Source organism: Pelophylax lessonae (assembly GCF_965119305.1).
Source record: "Pelophylax lessonae genome assembly, chromosome: 9".
NCBI lineage: Eukaryota > Metazoa > Chordata > Amphibia > Anura > Ranidae > Pelophylax > Pelophylax lessonae.
The window spans coordinates 62,632,037-62,647,281 of record NC_138776.1 but is presented as its reverse complement, the minus strand read 5'-3'; the positions used below and the strand labels follow the sequence as shown (position 1 = coordinate 62,647,281).

The 15,245-nt window shown below is 46.9% G+C and overlaps 1 protein-coding gene across 2 annotated transcripts in view; it reads right to left on the bottom strand.

Annotated features, from left to right (window-relative positions):
• FANK1 (fibronectin type III and ankyrin repeat domains 1) overlaps positions 1-15,245 on the bottom strand; it is a 255,721-nt gene that overhangs the window by 23,534 nt on the left and 216,942 nt on the right. The gene's annotated exons all lie outside the window — the stretch shown is intronic.

The following is a 15,245-nucleotide window of genomic DNA, read 5'->3' as shown; positions in this document are numbered from 1 at the left end:
TAAACAGCAGCCTGGAAAACCTTGCGGCCAAAGGAAGCATCAGCAGATGCCAACACATCCACTTTATAGAGCTTTGTGAAAGTGTGCACCGACAACCAGGTGGTCGCCTTGCAAACCTGCGTCACTGATGCCTGATGATGGAAGGCCCAGGAGGCACTGAGCGCCTGAGTATAGTGCGCCTTGACAGGGAAAGGAGGAACCTGACCCCTGATGGAATAGGCCTGGATCCATCTGGAAATGGTCGCAGAGAAAGCAGACAACCCATTCCGAGGCCCATCCGTGAACACAAATAGTGAGTATGACTTCCTAAAAGACTCTGTAGCTGCCAGGTACACCCTAATTGCCCGGACCACATCCAAGGCCTGCAAGGCAATTTCCTTGGGATGTTTTGGCCTGGGACAAAGGGAAGGCAGCACAATGACAAAAAATCAGAGACAACCTTTGAAAGGAACGACGGACAGGGACAAAGAACCAGCTTATCTCTGTGAGCGTTGGAATCACCGAAGCAGACAAACCTCTATTCATCAGCACCTGGCATTAACAGCCAAGCCATCAAAGCCAGCGACTGTAAAGCAGGATGGAAGATTGGTCCTTGGGACAGCAGATCCTCCCTGAGAGGAAGCTTCCAAGGAACGCAAGCGACCAGCTGCACCAGATCGGCGTACCAAGCCAGACGAGGCCAGTCCGGAGCCAACGGACCAGAATCCGTTCTGCCTCAATCCTGCGTAGAAGTCTTGGCAGAAGCTTGAGAGGAGGGAAGGTGTAAATCAGATGATACTGACCCCATGGGGCCACTAACAAGTCTGTGGTGTCTGCCAGAGGATCCCGTGACCTCTGCACCTTTCTGTTGAGCCAAGACACCAACAGATCCACCTCAGAGATGCCCCACCAGAGACACAACTGATGAAACACCTCCGGATGAAGGGACCACTCCCCTTGGTTTCCGGAAATAGCCGAACATGTGCGGGCTTTCCCGAGCGGCGGCGCATGTGCGGTGACCTGTTGGTGCCGGCCGGCGCCATTTTCAAATCGCATTCTCCTGTACCATGCCCGCAGCCCCGCATTCTCCTGTACCATGCCCACAGCCCGCATTCTCCTGTACCATGCCCACAGCCCCACATTCTCCTGTACCATGCCCACAGCCCCGCATTCTCCTGTACCATGCCCGCAGCCCCGCATTCTCCTGTACTATGCCCGCAGCCCCGCATTCTCCTGTACTATGCCCGCAGCCCCGCATTCTCTTGTACAATGCCCGCAGCCCCGCATTCTCTTGTACAATGCCCGCAGCCCCACATTCTCCTGTACCATGCCCGCAGCCCCGCATTCTCATGTACCATGCCCGCAGCCCCGCATTCTCATGTACCATGCCCGCAGCCCCGGATTCTCCTGTACCATGCCCGCAGCCCCGCATTCTCCTGTACCATGCCCGCAGCCCCGCATTCTCCTGTACCATGCCCGCAGCCCCGCATTCTCCTGTACCATGCCAGCAGCCCCGCATTCTCCTGTACCATGCCAGCAGCCCCGCATTTTCCTGTACCATGTCCGAAGCCCTGCATTTTCCTGTACCATGTCCGCAACCCTGCATTCGCCTGTACCATGTCCGCAGCCCTGCATTCTCATGTACCATGCCTGCATCCCTGCATTCTCCTGTACCATGCCCGCAGCCCCGCATTCTCCTGTACCATGCCCGCAGCCCCGCATTCTCCTGTACCATGCCCGCAGCCCCGCATTCTCCTGTACCATGCCCGCAGTCCTGCATTCTCCTGTACCATGTCCGCAGCCCTGCATTTTCCTGTACCATGTCCGCAGCCCTGCATTCTCCTGTACCATGTCCGCAGCCCTGCATTCTCCTGTACCATGCCCGCAGCCCCGCATTCTCCTGTACCATGCCCGCAGCCCTGCATTCTCCTGTACCATGTCCGCAGCCCTGCATTCTCCTGTACCATGTCCGCAGCCCTGCATTCTCCTGTACCATGTCCGCAGCCCTGCATTTTCCTGTACCATGTCCTCAGCCCCGCATTCTCCTGTACCATGTCCGCAGCTCTGCAGGGCACTGTGGCACTATAGACAGGAGAGAGCCTGGTGCGCTCATCTGCCCAGTGTCTACTGCTCTGTTCTGCTCCTGCTGTCGCTCCGTACACACTCACACCCCTCTGACTGCTTTCATAGCCCTATAGAATGTGGGGGCCTTTTGGAGGGCGTGAATTGTTTTGGGGGGGGTTGGGGCGCAGCATTTCATTCTTGGACCCAGGCAGCATAATGTCTTGGGCCATGCCTGACCAGACCACCCACACAGCCCCAACATAAGTAGAGGGGGGTAGAAGGGGGTGACCGACGGGAAGGAGGGGAAAGAGGGGGTCCAACCATTCCAAGGAGGGGCCCACGCCCACCCCAATATTCTCCAGGGGGACAGCTACTTACTATATTAGGAACCAGGCAGGCACCGCTCCAGACAGAACACCTCGCCACCGAAATGGGGGGGCTGTCTGCTAGGAGAAACGCTGCAACTCGGGCCGAGACCCGGTCGTATGCGACCTCGCAAGGCGTTTAACTTGCAGGCCAGCCCCTGTCCGTTGGTGCTATGTCGCTGCCAACCTAGCATGGAGCTGAGGTCTAGAGGTGCGAGCTCTCTGGCCAGACTGGGATGACCACTGGATCTAGATTATCCAGCCCGTTGCCCAATCCAGCGATTGATTGTAGATCTCACAGGAAAAAACCAAGAGAAAAATGATTATCTAAATAGAAAAAATTGTCAGGACCAGAGATCCTAGCAAGGAACTAGGTCCTTACTCCTGACTAGGCAGAAAAAAAGCTGAGTACCTATAGCAGAGAGAGGGAGTATACCCCCTGGGACTGCCCATAGGCGTAGTCAGACTTTTTTTCTGCCTAGTGTCCTACTCCTGTAGGGGGCAGTATAACACAATGGTTAGGAAGATCAGGAGCGGTGTCCATCAATGAACGAAAGAGAAAGGATGAGTGTATATAGCGGAATATAGAAAGAGTTGTCCCTAAGGAGTTTTGTTTGAAGTGAAGTGGGCATCCCATAATATCCCTACTTCCCATCTAAGTTTTATCCCCTCAATAACAAAAGATATACAAAAAAAATAAGTACTGGACTGTTTCCTGTCTCAAGTGTGCTTGTGGAAATGTCAGTGTGCCTGACTGTGCAGGGTGGGGGATCCTATTTTACTAGCTGCTCCTACGTGGGGGGCCACACTTGCTACAAAAGTTACAATTTGGCAGTGTGAGGACTAAGGGAGAGGGGACTGAGGAAATGCTTCCTCCTGTGTGCAACAGATTGATAACATCATCACAGCCTAGGCAAAGTCATGTGGCTGGAGCTCAAGGACTGATTTAAATGAAAAAATGTAAAGATTTTTGAAAATTTATATTGTTCCTGGATACTGCAAATTGTGACATGTCAGAGATGTAACCATCCATATTCCCATCGCACACGTTTCAGGAATAGGCTCTAAAACCACAGCTGCTGCAGCAACTGCCAACTGGAACATACATGATGCAGTGTAGATATTTGCCAGCACACAACAGATTTTCAAGTTAAGTTCAAACTATTTTTCATTGAAGCATGATCACATCACAAGTAAAAGAGTGCAATGTTTTGGAGCCACACAGTACCCCTTCATCAGGCATGTGATGACAAGGTGTAAGGTAAAGTCTGCAGGCTTGGAAAATCAGTTTGTAATTGGATAGAAAACTGGCTAAAAGACAGATTTCAGAGAGTAGTGGTTAATGATTCTTACTCTGAATAGTCTTAAGGTTATCAGTGGTGTACCCCAAGGTTCAGTATTAGGACCCTTACTTTTTAATATATTTAATAGAGTCTGGGATTAAAAGTACCATTTCAGTCTTTGCAGATGACACCAAGCTATGCAGTGGAATAACTTCCTTACAGGATGTCGCCAACTTACAGGCTGACCTCAATGCACTGTTTAATTGGGCAATTATGTGGCAAATGAGGTTTAATGTTGATAAATGTAAAGTTATGCACTTGGGGGCTATGAATATGCATGCACCATACATACAAGGGGGAGTACAACTGGGAGAATCAATGGTGAAGAAGGATCTGGGTGTTCTAGTAGATCATAAGCTCAATACATTGAACAAAATTATAAATGCAACACTTGTTTTTGCCCCCATTTTTCATGAGCTGAACTTAAAGATCTAAAATAGTCCATTTTAGGATGGCATTTTATTGTGGCCAGTGTAAGGCACATCTGTGCAATAATCATGCTGTGTAATCAGCATCTTGATATACCACACCTGTGAGGTGGATTGATTATCTCGGCATAGGAGAAGTGCTCACTAACACAGATTTGTGAACAATATTTACGAGAAATAGGCCTTTTGTGTACATAGAAAAAGTCTTAAATCGTTGAGTTCAGCTCATGAAAATGGGGGCAAAAACAAAAGTGCTGCGTTTATAATTTTGATCAGTGTAATAGCAGGCAATGCCAAGCTGCAGTTTCCAAAGCAAGCAAAATCCTTTCTTGTATTAAGAGAGGCATGGACTGCAGCGAGAGAGATATCATATTGCCCCTGTACAAATCATTAGTAAGACCTCATCTGGAATATGCAGTTCCGTTTTGGGCACCAGTTCTCAAAAAGGATATCGGGGGACTGGAGAAAGTGCAGAGAAGGGCAACCAAACCGATAAGAGGCCTGGAGGAACTGATTGTATTCTCTCTTGAGAAGAGGATTAATCGATTAAGGATGGATATGATCAACAGGTAAAGATTCATAAGTGGTCCATATAATCATCATGGTGTAGAATTATTTACTTTCAGGTCATCAGAGGGGACAAGGGGGCACTCCTTACGTCTAAAGGAAAAGAGAATTAATCTCCAAATAAAGTTTTTTTCACAGTAGGAGCTGGGAAAATGTGGAAAAGACTCCCTCAAGAGCTGGTTCTGGCCAGCTCAGTAGATTGCTTTAAAAAAAGACGTGGATTATTTCCTAAATGTACATAATAGAACTGGATACTAACATTTATAGGTAAAGTTAATCCTGGGAATATCCGATTGCCTCTCAGGGGATCTGGAAGAAATTATTTCCCCTGCTGCAAATTGGTTCATGCTTTGTTGGGGTTTTTAGCTTTCCTCTGGATTAACTGTGGGTATAGGATTGTATGATTTTATTTTTTAGGATTTTTTTTTTTTTGGTTGAACTAGATGGACTTGTGACCAACTCTTTAGTCAAAGAACCCCAAACTTGGCATGCTCTGTTGTAGAAATACCAACTTGAAGCAAACCTGTATTTTCCCCATACAAACGAGAGTAACAGGGTTCACTTTATAACTGAGCCCCTCCATTGCTGATAATTACAAACAGATGGTCACTGCCCCCACCTATAACTAGCCTTTGCCGCGGGGAGCTCCTGAAAGGGGACACATGCTAAATAAAACCAAAGAAAATTCCTAGCTCAACTTACCAACCAGCCTGCAACCAACCAAATCAAATGTCTAACAGCATGCGTTAAAAACAGGAGTTTAGTTTGCACACATTTTCAAATACTTGCATAAGCTGCACAGCCACTCTGCAGAGTGTGCAAACAAAACCCCTGTTTTTAACTAATACTGTTAGACAGCTGATAAATAGCTTTCCACGCATTCCTGCTGCCTTATTCACCTGTCAGACCCTGAAAAAAACACTCCGCTAAGGTCAGAGCTTACATAGTACTAAGGGCCTCCCTTTGACCACACAATATCCCTTGGACATGGTGACTGGCCACCCGTTGCTGCATTGTGGGAGCATGCAGTGGCGTAGCGTGGGTTGTCAGCGCCCGGGGCAAGGTAAGTAATTTGCGCCCCCTACACAAATCTACTAGACCACTACACTGACACCTACAGAGACCTACCTTATACCTACACTGACCTACCTGTCCATTACAGAGACCTACCTTTTACCTTCACTGACACCTACAATGACCCCCCCCCACACTGACACCTTCACTGACAACTACACTGACCCCCCCATACACTGACACCTACACTGACCCATCTACACTGACCCCCCTTACACTGACAACTTCACTGACTACCCCTACATTCCCACATACACTGAGGCCTACACTGACAACTACACTGACACCTACACTGACCCCCCCCCTAACACTGACACCACACACTGACTCCCCTACACTGACCCCCCTACACCAAGACCTACACTGACACCCCCTACACTGACCCCCGCATACACTGACACCCACCCATACACTGACACCTACACTGACCCCCCCATACACTGACACCTACACTGACCCCCCATACACTGACACCCCCTACACTGACCCACACACTGAACTCCCCATACACTGACACCCCCTACACTGACCCCCCCATACACTGACACCCCCTACACTGACCCCCCCATACACTGACACCCCCTACACTGACACCCCCTACACTGACCCACACACTGAACCCCCCATACACTGACACCCCCACTGACCCCTCATACACTGACACCCCCTACACTGACACCACACACTGACTCCCCTACACTGACCCCCCTACACCAAGACCTACACTGACCCCCATACACTGACACCCCCTACACTGACACCCCCATACACTGACCCCTACATACACTGACCCCCCATACACTGCCCCCCATACACTGACAACTTCACTGACAACTATACTGACCCCCCTTACACTGACAACTTCACTAACCCCCCTACACTGACCCCCCTTACACCGACAACTACACTGACAACTACACTAACCCCCCTTCACTGACCACCCCTACATTCCCACATACACTGAGACCTACACTGACAACTACACTGACCCCCCCTTTCACTGACACCACACACCGACTCCCCTACACTGACCCCCCTACACTAAGACCTACACTGACCCCCCTTACACTGACACCACACCCCGACTCCCCTACACTGACCCCCCTACACTAAGACCTACACTGACCCCCTTTACACTGACACCACACACCGACTCCCCTACACTGACCCCCCTACACTAAGACCTACACTGACCCCCCTTACACTGACACCACACACCGACTCCCCTACACTGACCCCCCTACACTAAGACCTACACTGACCCCCCTTACACTGACACCACACACCGACTCCCCTACACTGACCCCCCTACACTAGACCTACACTGACCCCCCTTAAACTGACAACTACACTGACCCCCTTCACTGACCCCCACCCATACACTGACACCTACACTGACCCCTACACTGACCCCCCCTATACACTGACACCCCCATACACTGACCCTTGCACTAACCCCCCCCATACACTGACACTTGCACTAACCCCCCCATACACTGACACCTCATACACTGACACCCCCATACACTGATACCTACATGGACCCCTACACTGACCCCCCCCCCTATACACTGACACCTACAATTACCCCCCCCCCCCATACACTGACACCTACACTGACCCCCCATACACTGACACCCCCTACACACTGGCCCCTCCCCATACACTGACACCCCCTACACACTGCCCACCCCATACACTGACACCTACACTGACCCCCCCCCATACACTGACACCCCCCTACACTGACACCTACACTGACCCCCCCCATACACTGACACCCCCCTACACTAACACCCCCCTACACTGACCTATCTCCCCCCTCCCATGTCCACTTCCCTGGGCTCCGGGAGCAGCACATCACTCACCTCTTTCTGTGTCCACACACTGGGGACTTGAGGAGGCGATCTGGAGCAGAGGAGAGACACAGCGTGTCAGCAGCAGCAGCCAGCGTGGAGGCAGCTGGTCCAGACAGCAGGGAGAGACTCCAAGAGCGGCGCTGCACATGCACAGAGCCACCGGTGTTGGCTGCCATCTTCACCCACGACCAGCCCCGCCCCCTGGCCGCACATGACACCTTCAGCGTCCGCCGCTCGTCCTGCACAAACAGGCAGTAAAGGAGCCAAGTGCAGGAAAGAGCGGGCGGGCGCCGGACGAGCACTGTCACAATAAAGGGATGGGGACATCTTGCGGATGACGGGCGTGGAATGCGCCCCCCCTAAATGTTGCGCCCGGTGCGAGTGGCCCCCTCTGCACCCCCCACGCTACGCCACTGGGAGCATGATAAGATATTCACATACTCCCTTTACACATAAGCAGCAGACACTTCACAGGGCTCCAAAGAACAATCAGGAGCAGCAGGGGAATGTGGGGAAGCAAAGGTATCAGTAGACAATGGGCTTGGTTATCAATCATTCTATTACTTTGCCCTGAATGCAAAGAGATTGATATACTAACAGCCTAATTGGCTTTTGGTTTGTGTCTGACATTGGTTTGAGACAATTCTGAGATACAGTCATTTAAAATTTATTGACAGGCTCCATTTGACCTGCAGTTGACTTCCTTCTGAGCTGCGTTTGACTTATGTCAAGCAAATTTTGCATTCTGATAAACTAGTATAGGACTGTAAAACCTATTAAAAGAGAGCAAAAGTCCATTGACACAGTTCTAAATTAAGTTTTAGAATCTCTTTCAAATCTATTTCTTTGTCATTTTGTCCCTTGTTGGGAAATTTTCCATCACATTTTATGTGTTCACTGGGACAGGAAATAAAGACAAGGTAACAGGTGATAAGTTGAAACTGGAGATCTAACCAGGACTAGTCATTGATTCTCAGCCAAATTAAACCTAAAACTTGGTAAAGCTTTCTGACTTGTCTATGGTTTCTTGATCTACATACACCTTTTCTGTGTCACTCAATATATTGAAGCCAGAGGGTCTGTCATAAGTCCTTAGGGGGACATTGTAGAAGTAGCTAGAATGGAAAAAAGAAGCTGCCAATTATGTGAAGAACAGAAGCTGCAATCTGATGAAGCACAACTTTTACTTAGGATATATATATATATATATATTGTAAGGGATTAGCTCGGTGGCGGGTGTGGATGACCCCTTTGGGGGTGCGTTTTCACAGAGAGATAGCCGAGCAGAGGTTGAAAACAAGACTGATTTATTCATGCAATTTACTTCACACAATTGCAAGCGTCAAAACAGCCAAAATAAAATAAAAGACAAAATAAATCCTTGCCTCTGTGGGCGGCTACCTTCTCACGCTGGAACCTACCTAAGAAGTCTTTCCAACCTACTGTTGGGCCGACACTGCTGATCCTACAGCAGACACTCAAATGTCCATTTGTTTGCTTTTCACACAGCACAAACATTGTCCATTGAACATGTCCCTTTGTTTCTTTCACATCAACACATGTTCATTTATAACAGGATCCTTTACTCTTCAGATTCTTCACATTGAACACAGTTCCTTTAACAGGTCCCTTTACTCTTCACACTCTTCACATGGAACACTTTGTCTTCTCACCTTTGAGACGTCTTCACTCGTGGTTACCCTCCTTAGCTTCACATCGCTGTAGGGGGTCTTCTCCCATGCTCACCAGCTTGTCGGGAGGCACACATCCGACTGTCCCCCTCTCCCAGCCCACACGGCGACAGGCGGCAGCAGTCCTTCTCCCATGCCCACACGGCGTCGGGAGGTACACGTATGTCTGTCCTCCTCTCCCAGCCTACACGGCGACAGGAGGCAGCACTCAATAGATTTTCTCTGGACAAATTATAGAGGCCTTGATCTCCTCATTCTGAACAGCTGAATGGTTTTCAACTTCCTGCTGGCTCTTTTTGCAGCCAACACCCTATAGTATCAGTGAACTTTTCAAAGCAGGTGGGAATGTGTCTCCTCTCAGTGACTACATTCCCAGATTTACCTGACTTCCTGTCACATACCCCCCCCCTCTTGTTTCAACCCTAGGGTTGGGACACATATTTCCAGGCACGCATGTGTCAGGCACTGCTGACTCACTGATAAGCCTCCTATTATCCTCAAGCTTCCGGATGAAACTGTTTCTGTCATCTTCACTGACAGATTTCTCATAAATGCCACACAGTTTGTCTCTCATCTCATATACACATTCTTCAACTGCATTTTTGGCATAATTTTGCTCCTTCTCGTTTCTGTCATCTTCATTGACAGCTTTCTCATAAATGTCAGACAGCTTGTCCCTCATAACCGTCTGTCCAATCCACCATGGAGGACCGTGATCCATAGGCAACTCAATTGGGCTAGTCTTAATGTCTTCAACATTCTTAAGACGCCTCTTTCTGCAATCCATAAATGTTTTCCACAAAACTTTGAGAACCTTTGCTTCACTAAGCTTTGTTCCAAGTAGGGACTCTTGACATCCCTCTGTGACTTGAGTTGCCTCTCCATACAGCTGTACACAATCATTGACTTTTTGTTGTAAAAGGGAATGATCTTCCTTCTTGAGCTTTGCTTGCTCTAAGATGCTGTGCAGAGGATTTTCCAATTGAGACAACAGGCTGTCACACATTTCTTCAAAGTGACCCCTGTTCCTTTTCCCAGAGATATCAATATCATTCAAACATTTCATATTCATAGGCAGATCTGAAGCATTTGCACTCATCAACTTCTTAAACTTTTCGCCCTCCTGAGCGAGTCGCAGTAAAGGCCTACTATTTGATTTGATATTCAGTTTATATTTCTTGCCAAACTCTTCACAGAAGTAGCCAACCAGAACATCATCAACTTTCCTTCCACCAACATAGGGGTTAAAGGCAACAACACAGTTGAACCCAGCGATCTGGGTGGTATCCATTATAGACCTCCTCTCTGCATCAGTGAAGAAGCATGGAACTGCAACACATTCTTTTACAGGTTTCTTCAATGCACTTTCTGCTGAACTATTTGACCGCTCAAGGTCACCTAGTTCCTTTTCTCTATCTGAATTCCACATGGAATGTATCTCAAGATCACGATCAAACTTCTGCCACCCGTCTTTCACCAGTTCCATTTTGGAAACACTCCCTGAAAGGCACTTATTCATTTGCTTCACGTTTTCACCAACAGCCTTAGTTTTCTCCACTAGGTGGCGTTTGCTTTTTTCTCCCAGATTTATATCACTTGCTTTAGTTTTCTCCGCTTTAGTTTTCTCCACTAGGTTTTCAGCCTGAACTGAGAAATCATCACATTTCTTACACAACTCTTTTGTTTGCTGAAGCTCTAATGATACATTTTCCAATGCTTGAAGTTTTTGAAGGAACGGTTTATTCCAAAGGGGTGATTCAAGCCACGTGTCATCACATTTCTGAGGCTCACTCAGGACAGACCCCAAAACACTGATCCTTTTAAAAACTGCATCAGGCACACTATCCCCTCTTTGGGACAGATCCTCTGTTGCCTGGAATTCCTCTTCCAGTTCCTGCAACGGAATCTTCATCTCTTCTACTTGCTGTTCTAAGGCTCGCTTAGACTTTTCTAGCTCCTGAACTCTTTTCACAACATCATCCTTGGAGCGGACCAAATCTTCCATTTCTGTACACAGCTGTTGGTTAACTCTTTCTAGTTCAGCCTTACACTCTAGAGCTTCCTCCAAAGAGCGAGCCAAGAACAGGGCTTTGCTCTCGTTATCACGCACCTCCGTTTCTGCACGTGCGCGTTCTTCTGCATATTTTGCAGACACAGTCTTCTCTTCACCAAGCATCTGATCAAACTTCTTTTTCACATCTTCAACACACTGTAATGAACCAACGCTTTCTTCCATGCGTTTTTTCATATCCGCTATCTGAGCTTGCAATGTTGCGACTTGCTCTGATAGGTTTTTCTTTGCTTCCGCCTCCTCTTTTAATTGTTCCAGGAAGCCATTTTTCTCATCTTCCATTTGTTTGAGCTTTGTGCTAAAACTCAGCCTTTGACACCTCTCTTCCTGTAAGAGTTCCTGCGTGTCTTGCAGCTGCGATTCCAAGATAGAAAAATCTTCCGCAATTTCTCTAGATTTGCTGTCTGCTTGAGAAAGCTGATTTGTGACACTGTCCAACTCAACCTGCAATCGGGTTGCCTTCTCTGACAGCTTAGCACACACTCGGTCACCTTCTGACACCTTGACTTGCGATTCCAGAAGCTGTGCCTCTACTTTTTTTCTCTTGTGTTCAGAATCTCCTTTTCCCTGCATAAGAGCCTTCACCTCATTGGCTAGCATCTGGGAATAAGAATGTAATTCTGCCACACAGGCTTCTTTCTCCTTTAACTGCTGCTGGAAACGTTGGGCTTCACCTTTCCAACTTTCACAGTCTGCACGTAATTCATCTACCACATTGCTCAAAGTGGTGAGCTCATACACAGTACTCAGTAATTTAGCCTCTCTTTCACTTTTCTCGTTGTCGCTGAGAGACAATGTCGTTTTCAGAGCGACATTCTGTTCCTGCGACTCCTGCAGGTCTATTTTTGTAACTTCCAAACACTGAAGACTTTTTTCCAGCTGATTACGCAACTCCAACATTTCACACATACTTTGCTTCTGCAAAGTCTGAATTTCAATTTCCTTTTCCATGAGGATGGTATCTTTCTCCTTTATAGTGTCTTGACATTTTTGCAACTCGACCAAAAGAAGAGCAGTGGATTCTTCCCACTGTAACACATGAGACTTGAGTAGTTCATTCATTTCCTGCAAGTTTCTATGCTCCATTTTAAGCAATTCCAAGGCTTGTTCCTTTTCTTCCATTTTCCGTTGCAAGGCATCCAACTCAGCCCTGCACACATACTCGGTTTCTTCCAAACCGATGGCCTCCATTGGCTGCTGGCGTCTCTGTTTCCAGCCTGCCATGCTCTCTTGATGAGCCTTTTGTTGAGCTGTAAAGCTCCGTTGTTTCAGCATCTCCCCCATTTTGGGTTTACTTTTCATCTGAGCACACTGCGTCTCCATAGCAGTTTCATCAGTGTTGCTAGGGACAACACGTTTCCTCTTTAGTAGACTCTCTTTAGGCATGGATGGGGCTGGTTCAGACGGTAGCATCCCCTCCATCCATAGAATCCGGTCTCTCATTTCATCTATCTTTGCATTCTTCAGGCGTTTTGAACGCCCCATCTTCAATAACTCCACAAACAAATTTTTCACAGTCCAGCAAAAAATTTTCAGACCACTGTCTCTTTAACACATGTAGTTTTTCTCTCTCTTGCAAGATCTCTTTTCCTGCACACACAGTTTGTGCAGTCACTTGCACCAGACACAACAAAGTTCATCAAATAATTTTGAGACCGCTGTCTCTTTAAAACACTTTTTTTTTTTCTGTCAGGATCTTCTCTCCTGCACACATAGATTGTGCAATCTCATGCACCAGATAAAGTTCATCAAACATTTGCACTTCCTTGCAGGGATCTCTGCTTATGCCCACTGCATACCTCCACCATATGTAAGGGATTAGCTCGGTGGCGGGTGTGGATGACCCCTTTGGGGGTGCGTTTTCACAGAGAGATAGCCGAGCAGAGGTTGAAAACAAGACTGATTTATTCATGCAATTTACTTCACACAATTGCAAGCGTCAAAACAGCCAAAATAAAATAAAAGACAAAATAAATCCTTGCCTCTGTGGGCGGCTACCTTCTCACGCTGGAACCTACCTAAGAAGTCTTTCCAACCTACTGTTGGGCCGACACTGCTGATCCTACAGCAGACACTCAAATGTCCATTTGTTTGCTTTTCACACAGCACAAACATTGTCCATTGAACATGTCCCTTTGTTTCTTTCACATCAACACATGTTCATTTATAACAGGATCCTTTACTCTTCAGATTCTTCACATTGAACACAGTTCCTTTAACAGGTCCCTTTACTCTTCACACTCTTCACATGGAACACTTTGTCTTCTCACCTTTGAGACGTCTTCACTCGTGGTTACCCTCCTTAGCTTCACATCGCTGTAGGGGGTCTTCTCCCATGCTCACCAGCTTGTCGGGAGGCACACATCCGACTGTCCCCCTCTCCCAGCCCACACGGCGACAGGCGGCAGCAGTCCTTCTCCCATGCCCACACGGCGTCGGGAGGTACACGTATGTCTGTCCTCCTCTCCCAGCCTACACGGCGACAGGAGGCAGCACTCAATAGATTTTCTCTGGACAAATTATAGAGGCCTTGATCTCCTCATTCTGAACAGCTGAATGGTTTTCAACTTCCTGCTGGCTCTTTTTGCAGCCAACACCCTATAGTATCAGTGAACTTTTCAAAGCAGGTGGGAATGTGTCTCCTCTCAGTGACTACATTCCCAGATTTACCTGACTTCCTGTCACAATATATATATATATATATATATATATATATATATATATATATATATATATCTATATCTATATCTATATATATATATATATAGATAGATATATATACAGATATAGATATATATACACACACACACACACACATCTTAATGTCTAACATTCATCAGAACCTAAACCTAACAAGCAATGTCTGGAAAAAACTGCAGTGTGTGTGCAGTAAAATCATGTGGATCTTGTAGAGATTGTAAACTTATTTTCACTTTATAGAGTCTTACTTTCTGCACCAAAACTAAATTAAATTCCACTAAATATTTTATCAGCTCTATATCCAGGAGCCAACTCTGAAGGCAAATCAATTTGATGTACCAGGATTTCTGTAAGTAAATTGTTTGTCATGCAATATGTACATTGTTATCTAAAACACACAGATTTTGCTTCCTATGAATAGACAAACAAGCTGACTGACACATTTCTACTATTCCATCTGCTGTAAAATCTATATCAGATGTATAGACCAGATGTATAACAGGAAATCAAATACCATGCCAATAATTACTATCTGTGTACTATGTGCTGCCTATCTTCCTTCCTTTTGCTTACACAGGCACTTTTAGAATCCAGTACATGGCAAGATGGCACTGAGTATACTGGGAGGATATTAGATTGATAGAACATTCCGTAGACACAGCTGTGTCTATAGTTCCTTTTGAGTGACTTCTGAAACCCTTAGATATTCTACAGAAATAAAGGACAGTTTGACATATGTGCAAATGAATTCATTACAATCTGTAAAACAATTGTGATGCTTTGCAGAGTACCTTACAGACACTACAATGAATACACTTGCAAATATACCACTTCTGCAAAACAGTTTTGAGTGGGTGTAGGCACCGTTACTACAGTGATTGCCACAAGCTTCTGGATCCCAGCTGCACTGTTGGATAGAGGACACTCAGAACAGGCACCATTCCGAAAACACTTTGCATCTTATCAATGAGTGCAAAGTGTTTTCCGATTAGGCAAGGTGGAAAGCTTGACATCAACGACCCGTCTCTCCACTTTGTCCAATGAGAGAATGCTCTGCATTCATTGAGAAGATGCTAAGTATTCCCTGAATAGAATACTGCTGCG